Here is a 21,799-nt window from a genome sequence, read left to right on the forward strand (position 1 = left end):
AAGGTAGGGTCAGAATTTAGCATCAACAAAATGAAAGCATGGACCTGTACCCTTCTTCTGACGGCTACTTCCAGCAGGATAATGCACCATGTCACAAATCTCAGATCTTCTCAAACTGTTTTCTTGAATACGACAATGAGTTTACTGTACTCAAATGGTATCCACAGTCACCAGATCACAATCCAATAGAGTACCTTTGGGATGTGGTGGAATGGGAGATTAGCACCATAGATGTGTAGCTGACAAACCTGCAGCAACATGATGCTATCATTTCAATATGGACCAAAATCCCTGAGAGATGTCTCCAGCACCTTGTTAAATCTATGCCATGAAGAATTATGGCAGTTCTGAAGGCAAAAGGGGGTCAAACCTGGTACTAGCAAAAGTGTACCTAAGTGGCCAGTGAGTGTATACTGTAGTTAATCCCCACTTCTGTCTTCTGCAGAATGTTGGCATCATCCATTTTCATTGTTAACTAACAATACATCTAAAACTATCTACAAATTAGGCTAACCTCCCCTGATCTTAGGCAATAAGCAGTCCCATCCAAGGAAACATAGTAACACTTCCACTACTTCCAGTCTTCTCCCCTTTCTGGCATATGGACCATAAATTACTCCTATACAGGACATTTGGCATCATTTGATCAAAGCAATCTGAAGGAAGCAATGTAGTAGCAGGCTTATATGAGAAAAACATTCTTCTTCCATTATTTTTTCATACCTTATATTTTTTGTTTCTTCAGCCTTGCTGATTAAATAGGAATTCCTGGCTGAGATCTTAGCAACTTTCACATTTGTTATATTTATTTACATCAATCAGTTTTCATTTATTGCCTCACCAACTGCTCTTTGGATTATAAGTTTAAACAGTGTTTGTTTGTATAGTGTGCTCAGACTAACGGAGGTACTCGGATGGCATGACAGAGCATGTTTGATTTGTGCTACAGTCTGTTCGTTATTGTTTTAACTAAAGCGCTACTTGCATTTAGATGGAGAAGTAGCTTCCTTTACTGAATGATCTTTAAACCACTGTTTTCTGATATGTCTTAAAAACTGGTTCCATTAGAGACATGTCATCCAAAATCATAGAATTACTATATCTGATTAAATCACCTAATTTTTACAATATTACAATTTTTCCCTAATTCCTGTTCAGTAATTCTTTCCTTATGAATTTAAGTAAAATAATTATGTCATTTTAACTTTTCAAAAAGAGTGCTTCTGTGGCCTAACACAGATACTGTGCATAGATCTGAAGATTTTTACTCAGCGAAGGCACTTATTAATTATGAAAAAATGAGAGGATAACAATGGGGCCATACAAAGGCACTAAACAACTAACACCTTATTATCTTCTGTGGGCCTTTCTGAACAGATGCCAGAAACTTTATACTGTGTGTCTAATATTGTTTCCTATCACTAGGTCCTTTCATTACTCATTCCTTTAATTTCATTCTGTCTGTCTGTGTGCTTTGGATCTGTTTTTAACTAGGCTGTCTCTTTCAGAACACAGACAGCTTCATTTCAAATGGTTGCCATAGACCTAATAACATACATGCTTTGCATGAAGTTGTAAAGTACTCATTCAGGGAGTGGCAGCATGAAAGGGCAAAAGGACACATGCAGGATCCAAAACTGGAACTCATTTCACATTATCACAAGCCACCAACCTATGATTAAATTTGTCTTTTCATTCCTTATAAATAAACAAAAAAAGGTTATCAAGCAACAGTGAAGACTAAAGTAATGAATTAATTAATAACTCAAAAATACGAAATATTGGTGTATTTTAAAAGCAGTGTTAATTATCTTTCCATCCATTTTCTACAGCAACTACCAATCCATTTTCTGAACTAATTTAATGCAGTCTCCGGGTCAGAGCCTACTTGGAGCCCTAACACATGTTGATTCAAGTGTAATTTGTTTTTGACAATTTTCTTAAAATGCTTGTCTTTGGCATGATGAAGAAACCAAAAATATGTGTATAATTCCCACACAATGTAAATTTCAGACAGACAGTGGAAGCAGCAGCACTAACAGTTAATAAACTATTCAGCCTATGAAAGAATTCCTTTCTGTATTTTCTGTAGGATATCTGTTGCCTCTGTGATGTACTTATCAACACAGCATGTCTGTTGATCTTTAATCCTTTACAAAATATGTATTACATTTTAGTGTAAAAATGCTTCTGAGTAATATAAACAGAGTAGTTCATTTAACATTTTTATTAACTATGTTATGAATAACAGTGATATGTCACATTGGATTTATTACAAAATATGCTCAGTTTCATTTGTGATTAAACAATACAGTTAAACATCTTACTCATAGCTTCCTACATATAAAGTAGTTAAATCTTCATCAACTGTATCTAATGTATAGAACATTGTGCACAGCACTCAGAAATAGACGTCTTTTCTAAGAATATAATCTTTCATACTAATTAAATTTAGTATTATACACTAGCAAATATACTGCATCATCTGGTAATGGAATTTCTGTAGCATCATTAAAAAAAAAAAACTTCCACTGATTAACTGATTTTTAAAATCTATGAATCGATTAAGCTGGTTGAGAATGTTACGCTTTGTTTTGCCAGTTATTTGGTCATTTGTTTTAACTTCTTTTGGGCCATCATCATTTCACATTGTCCCCTCAACAACATGTATCTTGTTAAGAAGGCACAATGGCACCTTTAATTTTTAGGGGTGCTGAGGAAATATATCATACATGATCCTAACTTATACAGATAGGCACTGTAAAATAATAATAATAATTTATTTTAGCTACATCACATTATCCATCCATCCATTTTCCAACCCGCCGAATCCGAACACAGGGTCACGGGGGTCCGCTGGAGCCAATCCCAGCCAACACAGGGCACAAGGCAGGAAACAATCCCGGGCAGGGCGCCAACCCACCGCAGTACATCACATTATGCAAGTTAAAATAAAAATAAACTGAATTAATTTGAATAGAATCATGGATTAGTGCACTGTATTATGTTACTTTCTTGGTGCAACCCAATATTTATTTAAATATTATGAAATATGTTACAGTATAACTAGTGAAAATTTGGTAATTCATGTACTCTGCCATTAAATACACTAATAACACAGGACCTATAACAAAATTCCTTCATTTTAATTTTTAAACTGTTTCCTCAATAAATACACAAGCAAGAGTGCTGTACCTGCTGCTTGAATTTATAATTACTATAAGTGTTCATGATATTACATTTGTTATGTATACATAATGCTATTGCTAAAAGACACACATGCGTACACACACGCACACACATACAAAAATCAACAAAGTGTGAAAACTATGAATAACAACATATAAAGGCAAGCAGAAAATGTACCACAAACCCCAAGAAGCTGATAAAACCAGCCCTGAATGGGATAGCATCATAAGGCACACTTACGAACAAATCCGCAATAACTTACCAGTTTAGAACCACTAGTTAATCCAGTACATACATCTTAGAGTTTTGGATGGAAACAGAATCTGTGCAAACGTCATGCAAACACAGGGAGTTACAAAGCCAGGAGTCAAAGCCAGGATCTATGAGGGAGCAGAACTAACCACTATGACTTTGTACATTCCCCACTGGAAAAATAGAAAGTTTAATTTACATTACCAAGTATTGTCAAATTGAGTAATCAAAAGACAGAATGCACTTGTAATTAGAACAAGAGCTCCAAAGTAAATACTGCATGTTCTTGAAAGATTTCTGACATTGTCTTTATCCAGCTGCACTCATACACATACTGAGAGTAGTGTTTGGCTGAGAAAAATCACAGAATAGTGTTTAAAACTTTATTATAGATAACAGAGAAAAGTAGGCTGGGTACCATTAAACATGGAAAAATGTATGAATTAAACTTAATGTGACATTTTAAGACATTGAAATGTCTTTGTTATGCATATAGCTGGAATCAAAATAATTTAATTTAGATTCATAAGCTTCATTTTTGTTTGATTCTAGGTGGGAAGGCACCATATGAAGTTTATATCGGTTTGTTCTGTTACTTAACTTTCCCCTCAGTATCCACAGGCTTGATGTCATGTCAGTTGGTGAAAATAAACTGCATTTGAATTAATTTGTCTGCAGCAGTATTTGCACATAATTAAACTTCACATTATTACTTTAGCGTCCGAATATCATGTGTGAACATGAAATCAAGGATCATTATCATCTATGGCTGCATTCTTTGTATCCTTGGAAGGGATTTATAAAATAGCTTTCCTTTTTAGATACAAATGATATCTATTATGCAGTGCTTCCATAGGAACCAAACCCAAACCAGCTATACTAGTTTACAGAAAAAAAAGTTTGTTTACCTGCAGGTTATTAGATACCTCCTGCATTCAAATGTCAAGCCAACTCATTCCCAAAACGATTCTGAGTTGTCATACAGTGAAGAAAAACTTTAAGGGGTTTGTGCATCTGTCTGAGCAGAATACATATGAATAGTACTATAATACAAATGAGCTGTCCCCTAATAAATTCAAGTACAGTTCTCAAAGAATCTTTTACGTGGCATATTTGTTCATATACACTAACAAGATGTATTTATTATCTCTTAGTCTAATTACTATTGACATTTGAAAATATAAAAGCATAATGGAATAAAAATCAAACAATATCTCTGTTATTAACAAACTTCAACTTGGCACAGAGAAAGAATAGAACTAATTCACAAGTTTAGAACCAATCCAGGTTTCTATTCAGACTACAAATAAACACTGAGACACAGATGTTTAACATTTCTAAGTACTTGTTTCACAATAAGTGATCAAATAATTGTGAAAGAAAAAAGAAAAAAATATTATGGTCAAGTACCATGACTATTTGAGGGGTATTAAGCACCCCTTTTTTCAGACATCATTAATATCTGCAAGGGATTTGTTGATCTGTTTTAGAAAAGGTCTAAGACACCAAGACCTGCTCTCTGATCTTCCTACACCTAACTGTATCCAGTAATTCTGGTAGTTCTGTAGCCACTTAAATAGGAGGATACACAGACATGCCCCCTTCAGAACTGACAAGACTTCACAGATAACAAAACACAACAATGTACTACTCACACTTAATAACAATAAATATGAGTGCTCACTGCTTTCCTAAATCAACATTGGTCTAAAAACCCTTCTAACTCCCTAGCTTCCAAGACCCTCGTCAATCCAGTTGCAGGGTCTTCCCTGCATAATACTGGTTGAGCATGTCTTAATGGCATTCCTTTATGTCTGATCATCAAAACCACTTTTACTGATCTAAAGTCATCATTTTCACTACACATATCCCGATGAGGCTCATAATAACATGTTGGCCTGACCAGGCCTCCCTCTCCTCAGCAACTTCTTTCAACCCCAAAGGGAGTTTCCAGACAGTTCCAGGAGAACAGAGAGATATAGTCCATACAGTGAGTCATGAACCTTTCTCTGGTTCACCTCTCAGTTGACTGTACTTTGAAAGCTTTTCATGGAAGTTGCTAAGGGGCATTCTAACTATGTGACCAAACCACCTAAACCGGTTCCTCTCAATCGGAAGCAGTTGTGACCATACTCCAAAGTCCTCACGTATTGCTGAATTCCTTACTCTATCATGGAATATAAGCCGAACAACCCTGCACAGCAACCTCATTTCAACCACTTATATTCATGAACTAAATCCAAAGAAAAAGAAATAATACACGAAAGTAATGACCTAACAAGGTTATAGAGTTCAGACACTCTAAGAGGATTAATAAGGTTTAAGAAGCAATGGAGTATTAGAAACTAAACTAAGAAGATAAAGAGAAAAACTGAATTTAAACTAGAAAGAGAACAAAGGAAAGGAGAAAGCACAAAACATCACACATGATTCAGACTAGACCAAGACTAAAATCTCAAAAAAACACTACCCAAATATGAAAACCTAAATAACATTCCTAAATGTAACCAACAAAGAGATAAATAAAACAAGAGTGCTGTAATACTAGAATTAATGGTATACACAACAAAAGAAGGACAAACAACATGAAGTTTTAATATTAAGGGAACAGCGGCAGCAAGGACTAATGAGTTAGGCAGTTCCTCGGCAAGGAACAAGGTTGCAGCTGCTTCTTTTATAGAGTCTCAGTTGACTGTCATAATTGACATATTTGAATTTTACCACAATCACAGAGTACAGCTTCCAGGCTGCTGAGTTAGGGTAAGTCAAAACAGCTAACATATACACAGGGAACATGAGGAAAGGGAGGAAAAGTGTCAGGCTCCAGCAAACTCCTAACTCTGCTTTAACATCAATCAATGCAAAACTGACAAAAAAAATTACAACACAATTTTTTGTCCGAAAATACTCCTTTATGAGTAAGTTCCTCCAATTATATTACTACCTCTGCTGCAGTTACAGATTATTTTTGTCAAAATACACAATTTTTCTAAGTCTTAGCTATATATGTTCTAATTATAAAACATTCCACATTTTCTCAAGTACATGTTGTGGGGTGGTAGAATTGGAGAGCGTGTGCACTATAGAATCTTTTTTTATAAGTCATGAGTAAGCACAGACTAAACAAACATCTCTAGAATAACCAACAATAGAATCAATATGTTAACTTTAGTTGATATGAAAGTGGTCAACAGGGTGGAACAGTGCTTGAGTTTTAAGAACCTCAGGCTGAATTCTGATCAGTGCTTGTGTAGAGAAGACACATGCTTCCTTTATCTACTTTGGTTTTCTCTGGAGGCCTGATTTCCTTCCATATCCAACACATATATACATCTGGTTGAATGGTGTTAGCATGTACGTGTGTGCCCTGTCATGCACTGATATCTCCTAAACAAAGTTGCTTCTGGATTTACATTAGATGCTTCCAGGATAGACTCTGACTCTCCACGACCTACAGTAGTAATAGAAAGGGCTTGTCTTTAAAATGCCTGGGTGATAGAAGCCCAAAGACAAAGGAGTTTTTCAAAACAGACTGTCTGAAATTACAGAAGCATGCAAAGTAAGCCAGAAATAGAAGAGAAAGTGACAAATTTCTAATAAATAAAGGCAGTTGTAAAAATGATCAAGAGGCAATACTAGGATAACTATTAACTAACCAAATGTGTTTTTTATTTTCCTGTGTACTGTAATATTGGAAAATAGATGTCTTCCCTATTTAGCTGTCATATCTGCTTCACTAAACTATTCTGCTTTATTGTAACAAGAAATCAAAAGCAAGCATAGTCCATAGTATCTCTCAAAAATAAATAAAAATTCACACAAATTAAAAACATGTCTGTCATGCTGTAGTTAGTAATTAAGGAAAGTAATGGCATGTATTTACTTCTTACCATGGCAGGCTTTACATGTTTCATCTAGAAACCTTTGTGAATGTGAACTGAAAGGCAGCTGCAATTCAAGGAACACACTGTCAGATGTAATCCTCACAGTCATGTCTGCGCCTATTAAGAAACAGAATTCATTACATTATAAACAGTGTATACGTTGGTAGAAACTAAAATGAGCTAATACTGATACTTAAAGCCCATCAGAATAAAAACAAATTCACATAAACCTTAAAAGTTTAATTTATGAATAACATATTAAAATAGCATTACTCACCTAACACTGGAAATTCACTTAAGACTGAAAGAAAAAAATATACACTCCATTAGTTTATTCAAATCATGAAATAAAACCACAATCCCACAAAATATTTATATTTAAGATTTATATTCAAGCTTTTCCATATGCATTTAATATATTTAGTGCTGTGAAAAAGTAAGTACACCCTGTGAAATGGGTGCATGTTTCTCAACAAATTTGTATGTACAAATATTTAATCTTCATTTTTACAATACTGATAAATAATGGTGATCTAATTAATCAAATATCAATGAAAAATATTCTTTGTAATCACTTATTCAAAAAACATCAGAAATGCAATACTCTGCTCTGGAAAACATAAGTACACCCCCTAGTTTCAATAGGCGATGTAAATCTCATTGGCAGAAAGGGATTCTAAACCTTTCTTGTGATTATCTATCAGACTCCTGAACCACCTTGCAGAAAATGTTATTCACTCATCCTTTTCACACTTGTTTGCTGAAATAGTATACATGTGTGCACTGAAGAGGGAGTTTAAATACCATAGCGAATGATGAGGATATGACAAGTGTGACTTCCAGGTCTGTCCCTAGCAACACACACCCATATCCCAACAACCCAACACCAAGACAGCCAACTGTTAGCAGAAACCACTGTCAACTTAAGATTCTTCCTATTCTTGTGCCATACCAAATGCAATCTATGCAAATACTCACAGAAAGTAATAGTGGAAGAAGATACCATAGTAGGAACCGTTAGTGGAGGTTTATATCCATGAAGACACACTAAAGCAGACTTCTTGATATCTGAATGGTACAGGACAATTCTGGTAAACTCACCTATGCAGAGTTATGACTTCTAGTCAGATTGGAGCTACTAATAGAGTAGTGAAATAATTTTTCCACATCTTCATTGGTACATTCTGCTAAGCCGTTCGTCTCTGGGTGATAACTAGAAATTATCAGGATAGAGCAACCTATTTTAGCACACCAAAACCTAGAACATCTGGATACCAGCATACCACTATATCCAAAATTACTGGCCTAGGAAGTCTATGTAATTTTACAATTTCAGCAATATATATATTTACTAGTTTTTAAGTACTAGGGTGTTTTACCATGTTAGCCATTATGGATGTAGTGAGAAGTTAAGCAAAATAACACCTTTTATTGGCTAACTAGAATGATTACAATATGCAAGCTTTTGAGGTAACGCAGGCCCCTCTTTCAGGCAAGATGAATGATTACATGTTCTTCATACACTTCTGTTTTATGGCAGTTTGGATGTTCTTGGTATATTACTGCCACTTACTGTACAAAGAGAAAACTCCTCATTCCAATTAAAAAGTTAAATTCTTTTTCCCAGTTTCGTGTTTCTAATGAATTTCATTAGTTCCTTGTATTTAGCAGCACTGTTGTTGTGTCCTCCCAAAAGATCCTTTAATGATATTGTATTCATTTTAGTTTTGCTGAGACATTTAATTTGTGTTTGCCTTTAGATTTTTATACAGAATACAATGGAGTAACACATTGTTTCCTTTGAGCTGCATTTTAGTTTCCATCTCAGTGTCAACCTATTAAATACAATCCTTGATTTAAGGCACAGTGACCTAGCCTTAGACTGCTTAATATTACTTCTTCTCTTTTGTTTTTACTTACCTATTTAAACGGGGCAACATTATTATGAATCGTATACAATTGTCTGCCTTTAACTGTTCCTTCCTATGTATTTTTCCATAACTGCAAAACCTGTTTTATTATTGTACTTTTGATTTTACTATAACCATAACTGTCTTCAATTTCTTTAGGCAATTTAATAAAAAATATATGACTGTACAATGTTTTGAGCATGGTAGATTTGCAATAAAATCCATTGAAACCCTCTTCCAGGGTCTGGTGGTAGATAAACAGGCTGCAATAAACCTATAGGATACTCAGTGAACAGGTTTGTTTCTGTAACAAATGTCATAAGTCCTAATATACCCTTTCACATTTTCAGTCATCCCCTCCCACTAGAAATATGTACAGTGATCCCTCGCTATATTGCGCTTCGCCTTTCGCGGCTTCACTCCATCGCGGATTTTATATGTAAGCATATTTAAATATATATCGCGGATTTTTCGCTGCTTCGCGGGTTTCTGCGGACAATAGGTCTTTTAATTTCTGGTGCATGCTTCCTCAGTTGGTTTGCCCAGTTGATTTCATACAAGGGACGCTATTGGCAGATGGCTGAGAAGCTATCCAGCTTACTTTCTCTCTCTCTCTCTCTTGCGCTGATGTAGGGGGGGTGTGAGCAGGGGGGCTGTGTGCAGCTGCTTCCTGAAAGGACATGCTGCACGGAGCTTCGCATACTTAAAAGCTCAAAGGGCACGTATTGATTTTTTTATCTGTCTCTCTATCTCTCTCTATCTCTCTCTCTCTCTCTCTCTCTCTTCCTCTCTCTTCCTGCTCCTGACAGAGGGGGTGCGAGCTACCGCCTTCAACAGCTTTGTACCGGCGGTGCTTCGCATACTTAAAAGCCAAAAAGCCCTATTGATTTTTTTTTTTGACTGCTTGCTTTGCACTCCTTTGAAAAGGAAGATATGTTTGCATTCTTTTAATTGTGAGACAGAACTGTCATCTCTGTCTTGTCATGGAGCACAGTTTAAACTTTTGAAAAAGAGACAAATGTTTGTTTGCAGTGTTTGAATAACGTTCCTGTCTCTCTACAACCTCCTGTGTTTCTGCGCAAATCTGTGACCCAAGCATGACATTCTAAAAATAACCATATAAACATATGGTTTCTACTTCGCGGATTTTCCTATTTCGCGGGTGGCTCTGGAACGCAACCCCCGCGATGGAGGAGGGATTACTGTAGTTCCACCATCTAGGTTATACCAGAATGCCTAAACAAACGAGAACTATGAGCCCAGTCCAACACCTTGCCTCTCAAATCAAATGTCATGGAACAGGAGTTCCAAAACACATAAATCCCAACATGTTCTATAAACACTTCCAAAAATGGGTACAGACGGGGATATCATTATCAAACCCCAGTTAGCAATAAGGAAAAGCACTGAATCTTTATAAAATAAAAGATTTACTCTTTACAAAAAAGTACTCCAAACACTATGAAGCTCCATGAAGCACAACAATAAAACAGAATTGCCTGAAACACAAATCAGTTTGAGTGAACAAAGTTCCAATACAGAATCCAAAGATGTGATCAAAAGGAACAGAGAAGGTAAAATAAAACATAAATCACAAACACTACAATAAAGCACAAATGAAGTCACCAATCCTAGGTATGTTCGAAATTAATAAGTAGGAAATGTGAGAGAACCTTTGGATTTATAGGGCAGAGGGCAGTTGTTAGTATTTGCAGGTGGCTTCACCTCCTTCCAACATGGGACATTACACAAGCAGCTTACATATATAAACCAAATCATAAATAAAGAATGATGAAAATAAACAATATAAATCAAAGAATCAAGAATAAACAACCAAGACATAAAATGTGAATTTGAACCCTAGCCAAGGGATGAACAATGACTGATACATAACAACCATACATTATATTGGACAGGGACTTAGGCAGTACTTCTTGATCAATTAATGACTTTCCTACTTTGGACATTAGATCGTCCAATAATTATACAAGTGCAGCCCCTAAAGACGTCTCAGGAGAAATTAAATTGTCTGGAGTTTTAGCAATTGCCTCATGTTCAAATTGTCTAGATAGAGCTTCAGATTTGCTGTTTGCAGCCCAGCAGAAGATGATTTCCACAAAAATATAATACCAAATGAGCATGCCTGGCATTTAGTGTTTTGGCAGACTTAACATACACAAAATTTTTAAGATTAGTGTAAATGACAAAAGAGAAATGAGTGAGTAGATCACTGTTACATCACTGTCACATCATAGTTCTGATTGGTCTTAGTAAGCTTTTGGGATGGGTCTCCTTAGAGTCCATAAACTGCTGAGCCTAAATAACTCCCACACCAATGCTAGAGGCATCAACCTCCACAATGAACTGGAATGAGGGGTCGTAGTGTGAATATTTTGAAACTTGAGCCTACAAGGACCATTCGAATTTAAGATTGTTTTTTCTTCCTGAGCAAGATATAACTAAAATATTTTATAATCTTTCTATAGAAATTTGAAACCCTTATGAATCCCTGAACTGATTAATGCTTCAAGGTGCTTTCTAATTCAACATACAGTAGCAGCAACCTTAGACTCACCCATGTTCACACCAAATCTGGAAATTACAAAAACTAAAAATATCATAGAATCATGGTGATACATATAACTCTTTCCCTGAGTAGTTGAAGGACTCTCTCATATGTTGCACTTGTGCCTCAAGATTATTAGAAAATATCAAAATGTCATTAATATAGACTAGGATACAATTTTTTTTACTGAAATATATTGTTAACAAAAGCTTGAAATACTATCGGGCATTAGCAAGACCACATCATATTACAAAGTACTTTTAAAGACCTGTAGAGGTATTAAATGTCATATTCCAGTTGTTTTCCTCACTTATTCTTGTTTAATTAAATGCGCTTCATAAATCCATGAATACAGTAGAACCTGTCACTTGATTAGGTATTGCAGACATGAGAGGTAGAGGATAATTGTTTTTAAGAATTATTTTATTAGATTTCCAGCAGTCAATGCAAGGTCGAAGAGTCAATGACCCTTATCCTTTTTATTTACAAAAAAAAAATCTGTATTATATTCTATTAGAAGGTACAATAAACTCAGTTTCCAAGTTTTCTGGAATATATTAGTTTATTGCTAAACTCTCAAGACAAGTATAGAAGCTTCTAGAAAAAGATTAATAGGGCAATTATAATCTCTGTGTGTAGGTAACTCAATGGATTTTTATTTATTAAAAACGTCCTGAAAATTAGTATATTGTGAAGGGAGCACATGAATCAAATTATAGTGAACCACTGGTGTTAAGATTGTTCCCAAGCACATTTCACAGAACCTTTGTTTTTTTAAGTTGTTTCCACTCAATTTTTAAACATGAGATAACCCAAAATGAGGCAGGGTATATTACTGAGAATAATGAGAAATTAGGTTTGTTTCAATATGCAAAGCACCCACTTGTAGAATAAGTAGAGGAGAAATATATGTAATAGTACTAGTCCCCAATAGATTACCATCCATTGTGGCGGACGGCTGGGGAACCTGCCCAACTGGGATGCCTGGAAGGACTGGGAAAGGGACAATACCTCCCCAGGGCCATGAGAGGGCAGCTTCCCTCTGGGCCACAGGATCAGAGCTTAGACGCTCAACCCTGTTGGGGCCCGTGGCCACCACCAGGGGATGCCCGTATGATTACAGAGCCATGGACTGCAGCACTTCTGACACACCCAGAAGTGCTGCCGAAAGTGAATCTAGGCACACCCAGAGTGCATCCGGGTGCTCATGCAGCACTTCTGCCACAACAGGAAGTGTGGCCAGAAGAGCATTACAGAGCACCTGGAGCACATCCGGGGCAGTGGAGCCGGAGTTGGGAGGAAGATGACGGAGATTGTGAGAGGAGGAGTGAGGGCGACAGAGAAGAGAGAGTTGAAAAGAAAGAAGGGACTGTGAGAGAATTGTGGCACACAGACAGACAGACAGACAGACATAAAATGTCCAAAAACACACATATTTAATTATATTCTTCTTTGTACAACACCACACAATGCCCCAACAGGGTTGAGCTTCTAAGCTCTGATCCCGTGGCCCTGATGCAGACCAGGGCAGCTGCCCTCTCATGGCCCAGGGGAAGTATTGTCCCTTTCCCGGTCCTTCCAGGCTTCAGGCTGGGCAGGATCCCCAGCCATCCACCACACCACATATACAATATCAGGTTTCACTTTTAACAGAGGAGCAGCCAGTTTTTACTCTGTCTTTAACTGGAAATTAATAACATTTTCTGCTGCCCCTGAATTGAATTGAGTAGTGCTCGTGTTAAACCATTCCAAAGCTTAATTGACACAGTGAATTGGCCCAATAAGTATATTTACTCATTTCAGCAATGCCTAAACTTAAAAGAGGACTGGCTTTGACCCCTTTTCCATAGCTTAGTGCTGCAATTGATTATCTTAAATTATCAGCAGTAAAAGCAACAGTTTTTGTAAGACATCTGTGATGTTCATCTGCACTTAACATGTGTTTAAAGAGACGGGGGATTGACAGTCCCTGCCTCTCTTTTAGTCCTGTGAACCTTAAAGTTAGTTCAGTGACATTCTCTTGTATGTGAGTAATAACAACATCACGCTCTCATATTTTTTCTTTTAGGAACCTTTGCTCATATTGAGTCTTTAGTAACTTTGTCATATTATCATCCCATTCAGGATCCAACATTTCTCCTCTAAATTTATTTACTGACTGCCAGTTGGCAGTAAAAAGAAAGAGGAAAAGCATCAGAAGCAGGACAATAAAGCATAACGTAAAGAGACAGAGCAAGAATTTGTAACTGGCAGAATGACAAGAAAGAAATGGCTAAGCTCAATATGCTAACTGCAAGACAAAACCCAGGAACTTTTTTTAATATCAATAACCAAAGAAATGTTTAAAGCACAAAATATTCATCCTTAGTTTTGTTATCAGAAATTTTAATAATTACCTACACCAAAGTAATAATAATACATTTTATTTATTCCTAGGCGCCTTTCTAAACACTCAAGGATACCAAACAATAGATGAAACACACATTATAAACAAAACTAAAATACAAAATTTAAAATCAGACAGAGCAATTGTAGTCAAAGAGAAAACACAGTTTTAAACAGATGAGTTTTAGGTTTGGATTTGAAAAATGAGAATGATTCACTATTTCTAAGCTCAGATGGTAGTGAGCTCCAGAGCTAGGAAGCAGAGCAACTGAATGCTCTACTCCCCATGGTGGTAAGACAGACAAAGGGGATAGTGAAGTGGATGGATGAAGAGGATCTAAGGGTGTGGGAGGGAATGGCAACATGGAGGAGGTTGGACTGATATGGAGGGGCAAGGTTGTGAATAGCCTTAAAAGTTAACACAAAAATTTTGAATTGAATGCAGAACTTAACTGGAAGCCAGTGAAGCTGCTGCAAGACGGGAGTGATATGGTGAATAGAGGGGGTTCTAGTAATGATGCGGGCAGCTGAATTCTGGACCAGCTGAAGCTTATAAAGGGATTTGTGAGAAAGACCAGAAAAAGGGAATTACAATAATCCAGACGGGAAGTGACAAGGCTATGAACAAGGATAGCAGTGTTGTGGGCAGTGAGGGAGGGGAGAATACAATTAATGTTACGCAAGTGGAAATATACAGTCCGGGAGATGTTATTGATGTGGGACTGAAAAGATAGAGTACTATCAAGGATGACACACCAAAAAGTGGTGGGTTTAAATTCCGTTAATGCTGACTAAATGACGGTGAGACTTCCCAAGAGTGCCCCAGGCAACCCTCACCCACATCCTAATAACTCAAGGCCAAAATGATGGTGGTTGGCAGAAAGCCACCACTATAATATGACAGAAGTAGCAATTTTAATAAGATGCAATAAAATAATTTTTATTCCCCTCCCACATTCCCTTAATTACCCAATCTAGTTCAAATATCATCAGTTCCCTGTCAATGCCTGCTTTTCCATGACCACTAGTAAGGCACAGGGACAGGCTTTTAAAATAGCAGGTAATGACTTACACACAAAATGAGCCTCACTAATCCAAATTTATATATTGTATGTTCAAGAGTGACCAGCATCAGGGAATTGTTAGCTCCTAATATAACTAAATATATACTTTGCCAGGAGGCACTTCCAACACAAATTACCTTATATACTACATATCACATATTTGTAGCTAGTGTATGCAGCAGATTCCTTGAAAATGAAATAGTAAATGGTAATGCTATGTCACTGTTTCGAGGCATATGCAAGGCATGGACCTATGTATGCATCAGATCTCTTTAGGCTGTTTCTACAGTGATGCCAAAATGTCAACATAAGTATAGAGTAAAACCAAATTTAACAGCAGCATATTTACTGTTTTCCTGCAATTCATATTTTTTGATAATGTTGTTGAACATAAGCATCTCATAAGAATATGTGTGAGTAAGCATCTCATAAGAATATGTTCCCACTACATTTAAAAGTGACTCTATTCAGAATTTTGCCTTATATATGATTTTTTTTTTGTTTGACTCTTCAACTTATTTTTTCAAGTGGTCTAAATCTGATAAGAGTGTGTTCAGACAGTGTATCTGTCTTGAACATTCTCCACATGCTGAAAATGAACAAAGACAATTTTGTACGACAGATGAAACATAATAGACAAACGCTTGTTGCTATATTACTTCACACTGTTTCAGTGCAGGATGTCTGTGAATTTGTCAGCTGATGATGGCAAGAAAGACAAACAGAAAACAAAAAAATTGTAGCAATTGCTATGAGCACAATTATCACCGCTGTATATGTATTGAGAAATCTTTGAACACAGAAAAAGAGCCAGGACTGGTGGGGATGTGATGTCAAGGTTCTGGAGGCAAAACAGCAGTTATGAAAGTAGTGCAAATCTTTTCTAAAAGGCTGTGTTGTCATGTTGTCTCATGCTGATCACACTTATCTAAAAAATTCAGGGGCCTCGTGTATATGCCATGTGTAGAATTCACACTAAAACATAGTGTACAGACAAAAACAGAAATGTGCACACGCACAATAAAATTCAGGTGTATAAAACAGGGCGTAAACAAAGTTTCGCTCACTTCCCCTTTATAAATCCCAATCAACGTGAATTTGCACATGCATGTGCCTACAGCCAAACCCCGAGTCCTCCCAGAATTTTGCATATTTGAGTATGCAAATCAATATAAATAGCCCATTTCGTTTAGTGTTTTGTTAAAAGACAATGGTAAAACCACATATAAAAAAGAAGTATTTCATCAAATGCGACATGGAGGTCTTATTCAGTTAAGTGGAGGCAAGGAAAAATCTACTATTTGCTGGCTAGGGTGGTGGTATGAGCAACAAAATGAAATTGATGGAGTGGTACTCGAAAGTTCAAGTTCAGAGAGTCGCACAGTGCCCAAAAAAAAGAAGGGTCAGATGTATAAGTTGACATGAAGTGACAAGTGTCTGAATACACTGAATATGGAAGTGTATTAGGGCCACAGAGAAGAAAAAAAATAGGCACACAATGAACAAAAAAAGTCTATGTTGTGATTAAAGTCGAAATGTCGACTTTAATCTCGAGAGTTCCACTTTAATCTCATATCTTATTTTGTAATTAAAGTAGAATGTCATAAAACTTCTTCATTTTAAAATCGATGTTTAATTTACTAGAACTTCTCGAATCCCATCATAATTAAAGTAGCATATTAAATGCTTTGTATTTGGGTGTTCACTGACCCAATCGTTAATCACTAAGTGCTTCTTAAAAGGGCTTTCTCTTATACCGACAGAAGCGCGCAGGCAGTGATCGCTACACAGAATACATTACATTCATTATATTACTGCTTTCTGGATATTTTAGAATACTAAGATCTATACTTGATATCATTTTCATGATGAAATGACTTAAAGCATGTATTAAACATGTGGGGGCATGGTGGCGCTGCAGTAGCAACGAGAGATGAGGAATAATGCAGTCATTTATGGCAGCAGTATACTGTCAAACATATCAACCCCCAATTCCTGTCCTTCCATTTTCTTTCTCCACGAAGCCAATCACCACACAATAAGTGTCTATAATAAATGTAAAACCAGCTATACGCTTAGAATGCTGATACATCAAAACTTTTAAGGAACATTGAAAAATCTTCATTATACATGTTTAATTATTCCATCCATCCATCCATCCATCCATCCATCCAACCAGGATTGCCACAGTCCCAGCAAGGGCAGAGTGCAAGTCAGGAACAATCCATGGACGGAGTGCCAGCTCAACACTACTGCTGTGCCACCGTGCTCTGCTTGTTTAATTATTAACAGTATACATTATTTAAACGAATTTAGCAATTTATCTGTAAAATGTAACATTCATTCAGTACTTTAATGCATTTCATCATAAAAATGATATCAAATATACATAGTATTCTAACTGCACAGCTCCAAGCGGATAGCTCTTGGAAATCTAAATCAACTTAGATGCCAGTCATAATCATCTGTAAATGCGCGCTCTCTTCTATTGAATTGAATTGAATTCCTTTATTGTCATTGTATGGTACAATGAAATTAAATATGTAACTCCTCCATAAACTTATTTTCCAGTAAAATGATTAAAAAATAACATCCATCCATCCATCCATCCATTGTCCAACCCGCTGAATCCGAACACAGGGTCACGGGGGTCTGCTGGAGCCAATCCCAGCCAACACAGGGCACAAGGCAGGAACCAATCCCGGGCAGGGTGCCAACCCACCGCGGGACACACACAAACACACCCACACTAGGGCCAATTTAGAATCGCCAATCCACCTAACCTGCATGTCTTTGGACAGTGGGAGGAAACCGGAGCGCCCGGAGGAAACCCACGCAGACACGGGGAGAACATGCAAACTCCACGCAGGGAGGACCCGGGAAGCGAACCCAGGTCCCCAGGTGTCCCAACTGCGAGGCAGCAGCGCTACCCACTGCGCCACCGTGCCGCCCCTAAAAAATAACAATACAATAAAAAACAATGAAAAATATACAATATGAAAGCATAAGTACAGTATACATGTACATATACTATAGATAGTGGAAATGGTTCACAAAGTGGCTCAGGTTGTGCAATATTGAAGATGTAGTGCAACTTTACTGTGAACTAATTGTGATTCTAAGTACAAACAGTTTTACCGGGAGCACTTGATGGACTGATTGAGTGTTTATACCTCTTGGGATGAAACCATTTCTGAGCCTCAAGGTCAGTGCAGGAAAGGTTCTGCCGGATGGGAGAAGTTCAAATAGACTGTGGCATGGGTAAGTGGAATCTATGCAGATGCTGGTGGCCTTCCTTGAGGGTTTATGCTATAAATGTTATCCAGTACTGGAAGCTGTATCCAGATAATCATCTGTGCTCTCGACACAACCCACAGTAGAGCTTACCGATACCAGCACCACACACAGATATAATGGGTTAAAATACTCTCAGTGGTGCACTGAGAGCAACAATGTTAAAGCAGCTATGATATTTGGAATAGTTTGGCCATTCCGTGCACCAATATATTTTTACAAAATGATTATAATCAAGTGACTTAAATTTGTAAACGATATGCAATTCATTTGGTGCATTTAATAAAGTCCGCACCGTGGATGTGAATCTAAAAAAGAAAGGGAGGCCGCACAGAAACAGTGGCACTACTTTGACATTGGGTGCTGCCAGTTTGCAAAACCAAACAGAATAATGTGTGTGTATGCATGATGTGAGGCTGCTGTGAAAATGGCCTTATGGCAAGTTTAGTTTTTATACATCTTGAAGTGAGCGTAGAAACGGGAGTATGCAACATTTTTGTGCATATGCACCATTTATACTCAACGCCCCAAATCTGGGTCGTATTTGAGTGAAAAAATTGGAACTTGGCTGCAGTAAGAACACAGACTTATTTTGTTTTCAAAAATTAAAAAAATTGAACTTGCTATGCACTAAGTTTTAATTGGGGTTCAGGATCTTGTTCTTTAACAAAAGAGCTGTTCAACAAGGTGGAGTTCATGAAAAAGGAAAATGTAAACTGAAATAACAAAAAGTACAACAGTAATTATACAAATTAAATACAACAAATCAGGACATGTTTAACTACAGTGAAACCATAAAAATAGCTAACTAAATACAGCAAACCCAGACATATATTATTGGGATCCTGACATTAAGTGACAGTTTTATTCATTTAACACTTTTCCTGAATTCACCACTTTTTTAGTTGGTCCCAGAAATGCTACAAATGGTTTTTACTGTATTTTTAATTCAGTTTTCAAGTGGTATTTGCAAAAACCTGGAACCCATATGAAGAATGAGTACTATAGAAACTAAATTATAAAAATAATAAAAGAGAGTAAATCCCACAGTTTTAAGATGATGAGGATAGTAGTACACGAGCAACACATGGACATCTTACATTCAACTGTAGTGGTCTTCAGTGTAATAACAGCTTTATGTCTAGTTTTCTTTGCTCAAAAGTAGGCAGCTTTGCGCAAAAGTTAAGAGTGATTTTTGCCCATTATAATCAAAAGATTTGCTTGAGCTCATTCATGTTTCTGGGACTGTCATTTTCAAAACATATAACACAGTCTGAGGTCAAAACTTTAACAAAGCCATTTAACAATACTGTACTAACACTTTGACCCTTAAAAGAATATTCCTCACAAATTATATTTTTATATGTTAATTACCCCATGTTCTTTATGGTGGTGTCTGAGAAAAAACATAGCAGAAGACAATATAGAGCAGTGCTGTACATTGGTAGAAATCATTCATAGAAAAAAGAAGAAAGTCTCTTTGGAAGTACTTTATGAACTGAAGTCAGGACTCTTGACCAACAAATGAGGGAGACAGATGGATCTTCAATTCAAAAGTCCATCCCAAGAGGCTTTAGTTTTCCTGTTTATGCAAGCACTGACAATTTGGTGATAACTATTTAGCAATAAAGCATGCACATTTTGAGCATATGACTAGACAATGGACATGTTGATTATGCGACACAAGTAACATAAGATAATTTTTTCTTTTTGCATTGATGTTTTTTACATTGTTTGCTGTTGTACAGTGGCTGGTTGCTACTGCCTTCTATTATTGCATAAACGTCTTTCTCTCCATTCTGCATGAAAACGTGAGATTAAATTTTTTTTTGGCCACCACTACAAGGTACATTTTTTCTGCATTTCTTTCTTAGGATGATTTCTTTCATATTTGGAATCTTAGAAAAGATATCAGCCTTTGACTTAAAGATGTGTACTAACAAACAGTGCACTATAGTTAATTTTTCTTTTAATGTTCTTTTCCTTGTAAGTTTGCAGACTTGAACAAAATAAATTATTTGCAATCCAGCAAAAACTAAGAAACTTTGAAGGGTCTGAATACATTTGCAAGGCATGTAAAACTGTCTTGTAATCCAGGAAAACTTGAAAGCTTAAAGGTTATGAATATATTTTTAAGGCACTGTATTATTACTTTTACAGTCTGGCCACTGTCAGAATTAACATACTTATGCAGAGACCCAAAGTGAGCGGAAATATATGGTTTAAAGTATAAATCCTTAGCTACTAGAGAAGTGTACAAATGTACTGTTTAATCCACTTCTCTTTGCAACTGTGTATGAAATAATCTTGACATACCTTCTTCAATTGTACAGTCTTTGGTGATAGGGACGACTTTATCCAAAGAAATATCATCCTTGGTGATGGCCATTCTTCGATGAGTAAACAAAAATATTCTAAAAAAAAAAACAATAATAAAAACAATTTATTATCCAAAGACATGAGCATTAGGTTGATGAGCAACTGGGCATAGTGCGTGCACATGTGTGAGTGTATTCTCTTGTGATGGACTGTTGCCCTATCCAAGGGACTGTTCCTGCCTTGTGCTTTATGCTTGCTGGGATGGTCTCCAATGACCCTGCTCAGGATTTAGCAGGCTTAGAAAATGGCATGGTACGTACATCTTAATTTGTGTTTGTGCTTTCAGAATATGCACATTCAAATCTTTATTGGTCTAGCAAGTATACTGTAGAAAAGGTTTGACAGCAAAGCAGCTCCACACGGTGCCGTATGTTGATGGAATATCTGTTTTAATCCTTTTCACATCAGTTGGCCTACTGAAAAAAGTACAAAAAAAAAGAAGAGAAAAATTGTTCTTACCCATATTCTGATTTGCACTCCACAAGACTGACAAGCCTACTTTCAATAACATCGTTGACGAAAAACTGACATTGGGCAGCATGTTAGTTTAGTTAAGGTAACACATACAAATATAGAAATATTATATAAGGGACAGCTCATTATATGTTTACCCATTGTGAGGTAACCAATTGTTTCATCTGCTATACATTACTTATTATGGAAGCAAAGGTCTGTGATACGGTTTGCATATTAGCAGCTGGAGATCCACAAAGGGAGAAAAATTAATCACGTATCATAAAGTAGTTTTTATTCCTGAGCTTTCAGAATCAGCATCTCTCTGCCACTGGAACAATATTATTTTTTCCATTAACATTCTTAGCAGCTAACACTGCATAAAAGGTAATATAAAACTAGTCCAATACTGACTAAACACTG

The 21,799-nt window shown here is 36.6% G+C and overlaps 1 long non-coding RNA gene across 1 annotated transcript; it reads right to left on the minus strand.

Moving 5' to 3' along the window:
* Nucleotides 1-7,330: 7,330 nt before the first annotated feature.
* LOC127525894 (uncharacterized) lies at nucleotides 7,331-21,576 on the minus strand. The gene is made up of 4 exons (XR_007933508.1): nucleotides 21,383-21,576; nucleotides 20,861-20,958; nucleotides 7,603-7,626; nucleotides 7,331-7,442 (listed from the first exon to the last, which is right to left on the minus strand). It is a non-coding gene; the product is annotated as an uncharacterized LOC127525894 (long non-coding RNA).
* Nucleotides 21,577-21,799: the final 223 nt, after the last annotated feature.

Source organism: Erpetoichthys calabaricus, chromosome 14 (assembly GCF_900747795.2).
Source record: "Erpetoichthys calabaricus chromosome 14, fErpCal1.3, whole genome shotgun sequence".
Taxonomy (NCBI): Eukaryota; Metazoa; Chordata; class Cladistia; order Polypteriformes; family Polypteridae; genus Erpetoichthys; species Erpetoichthys calabaricus.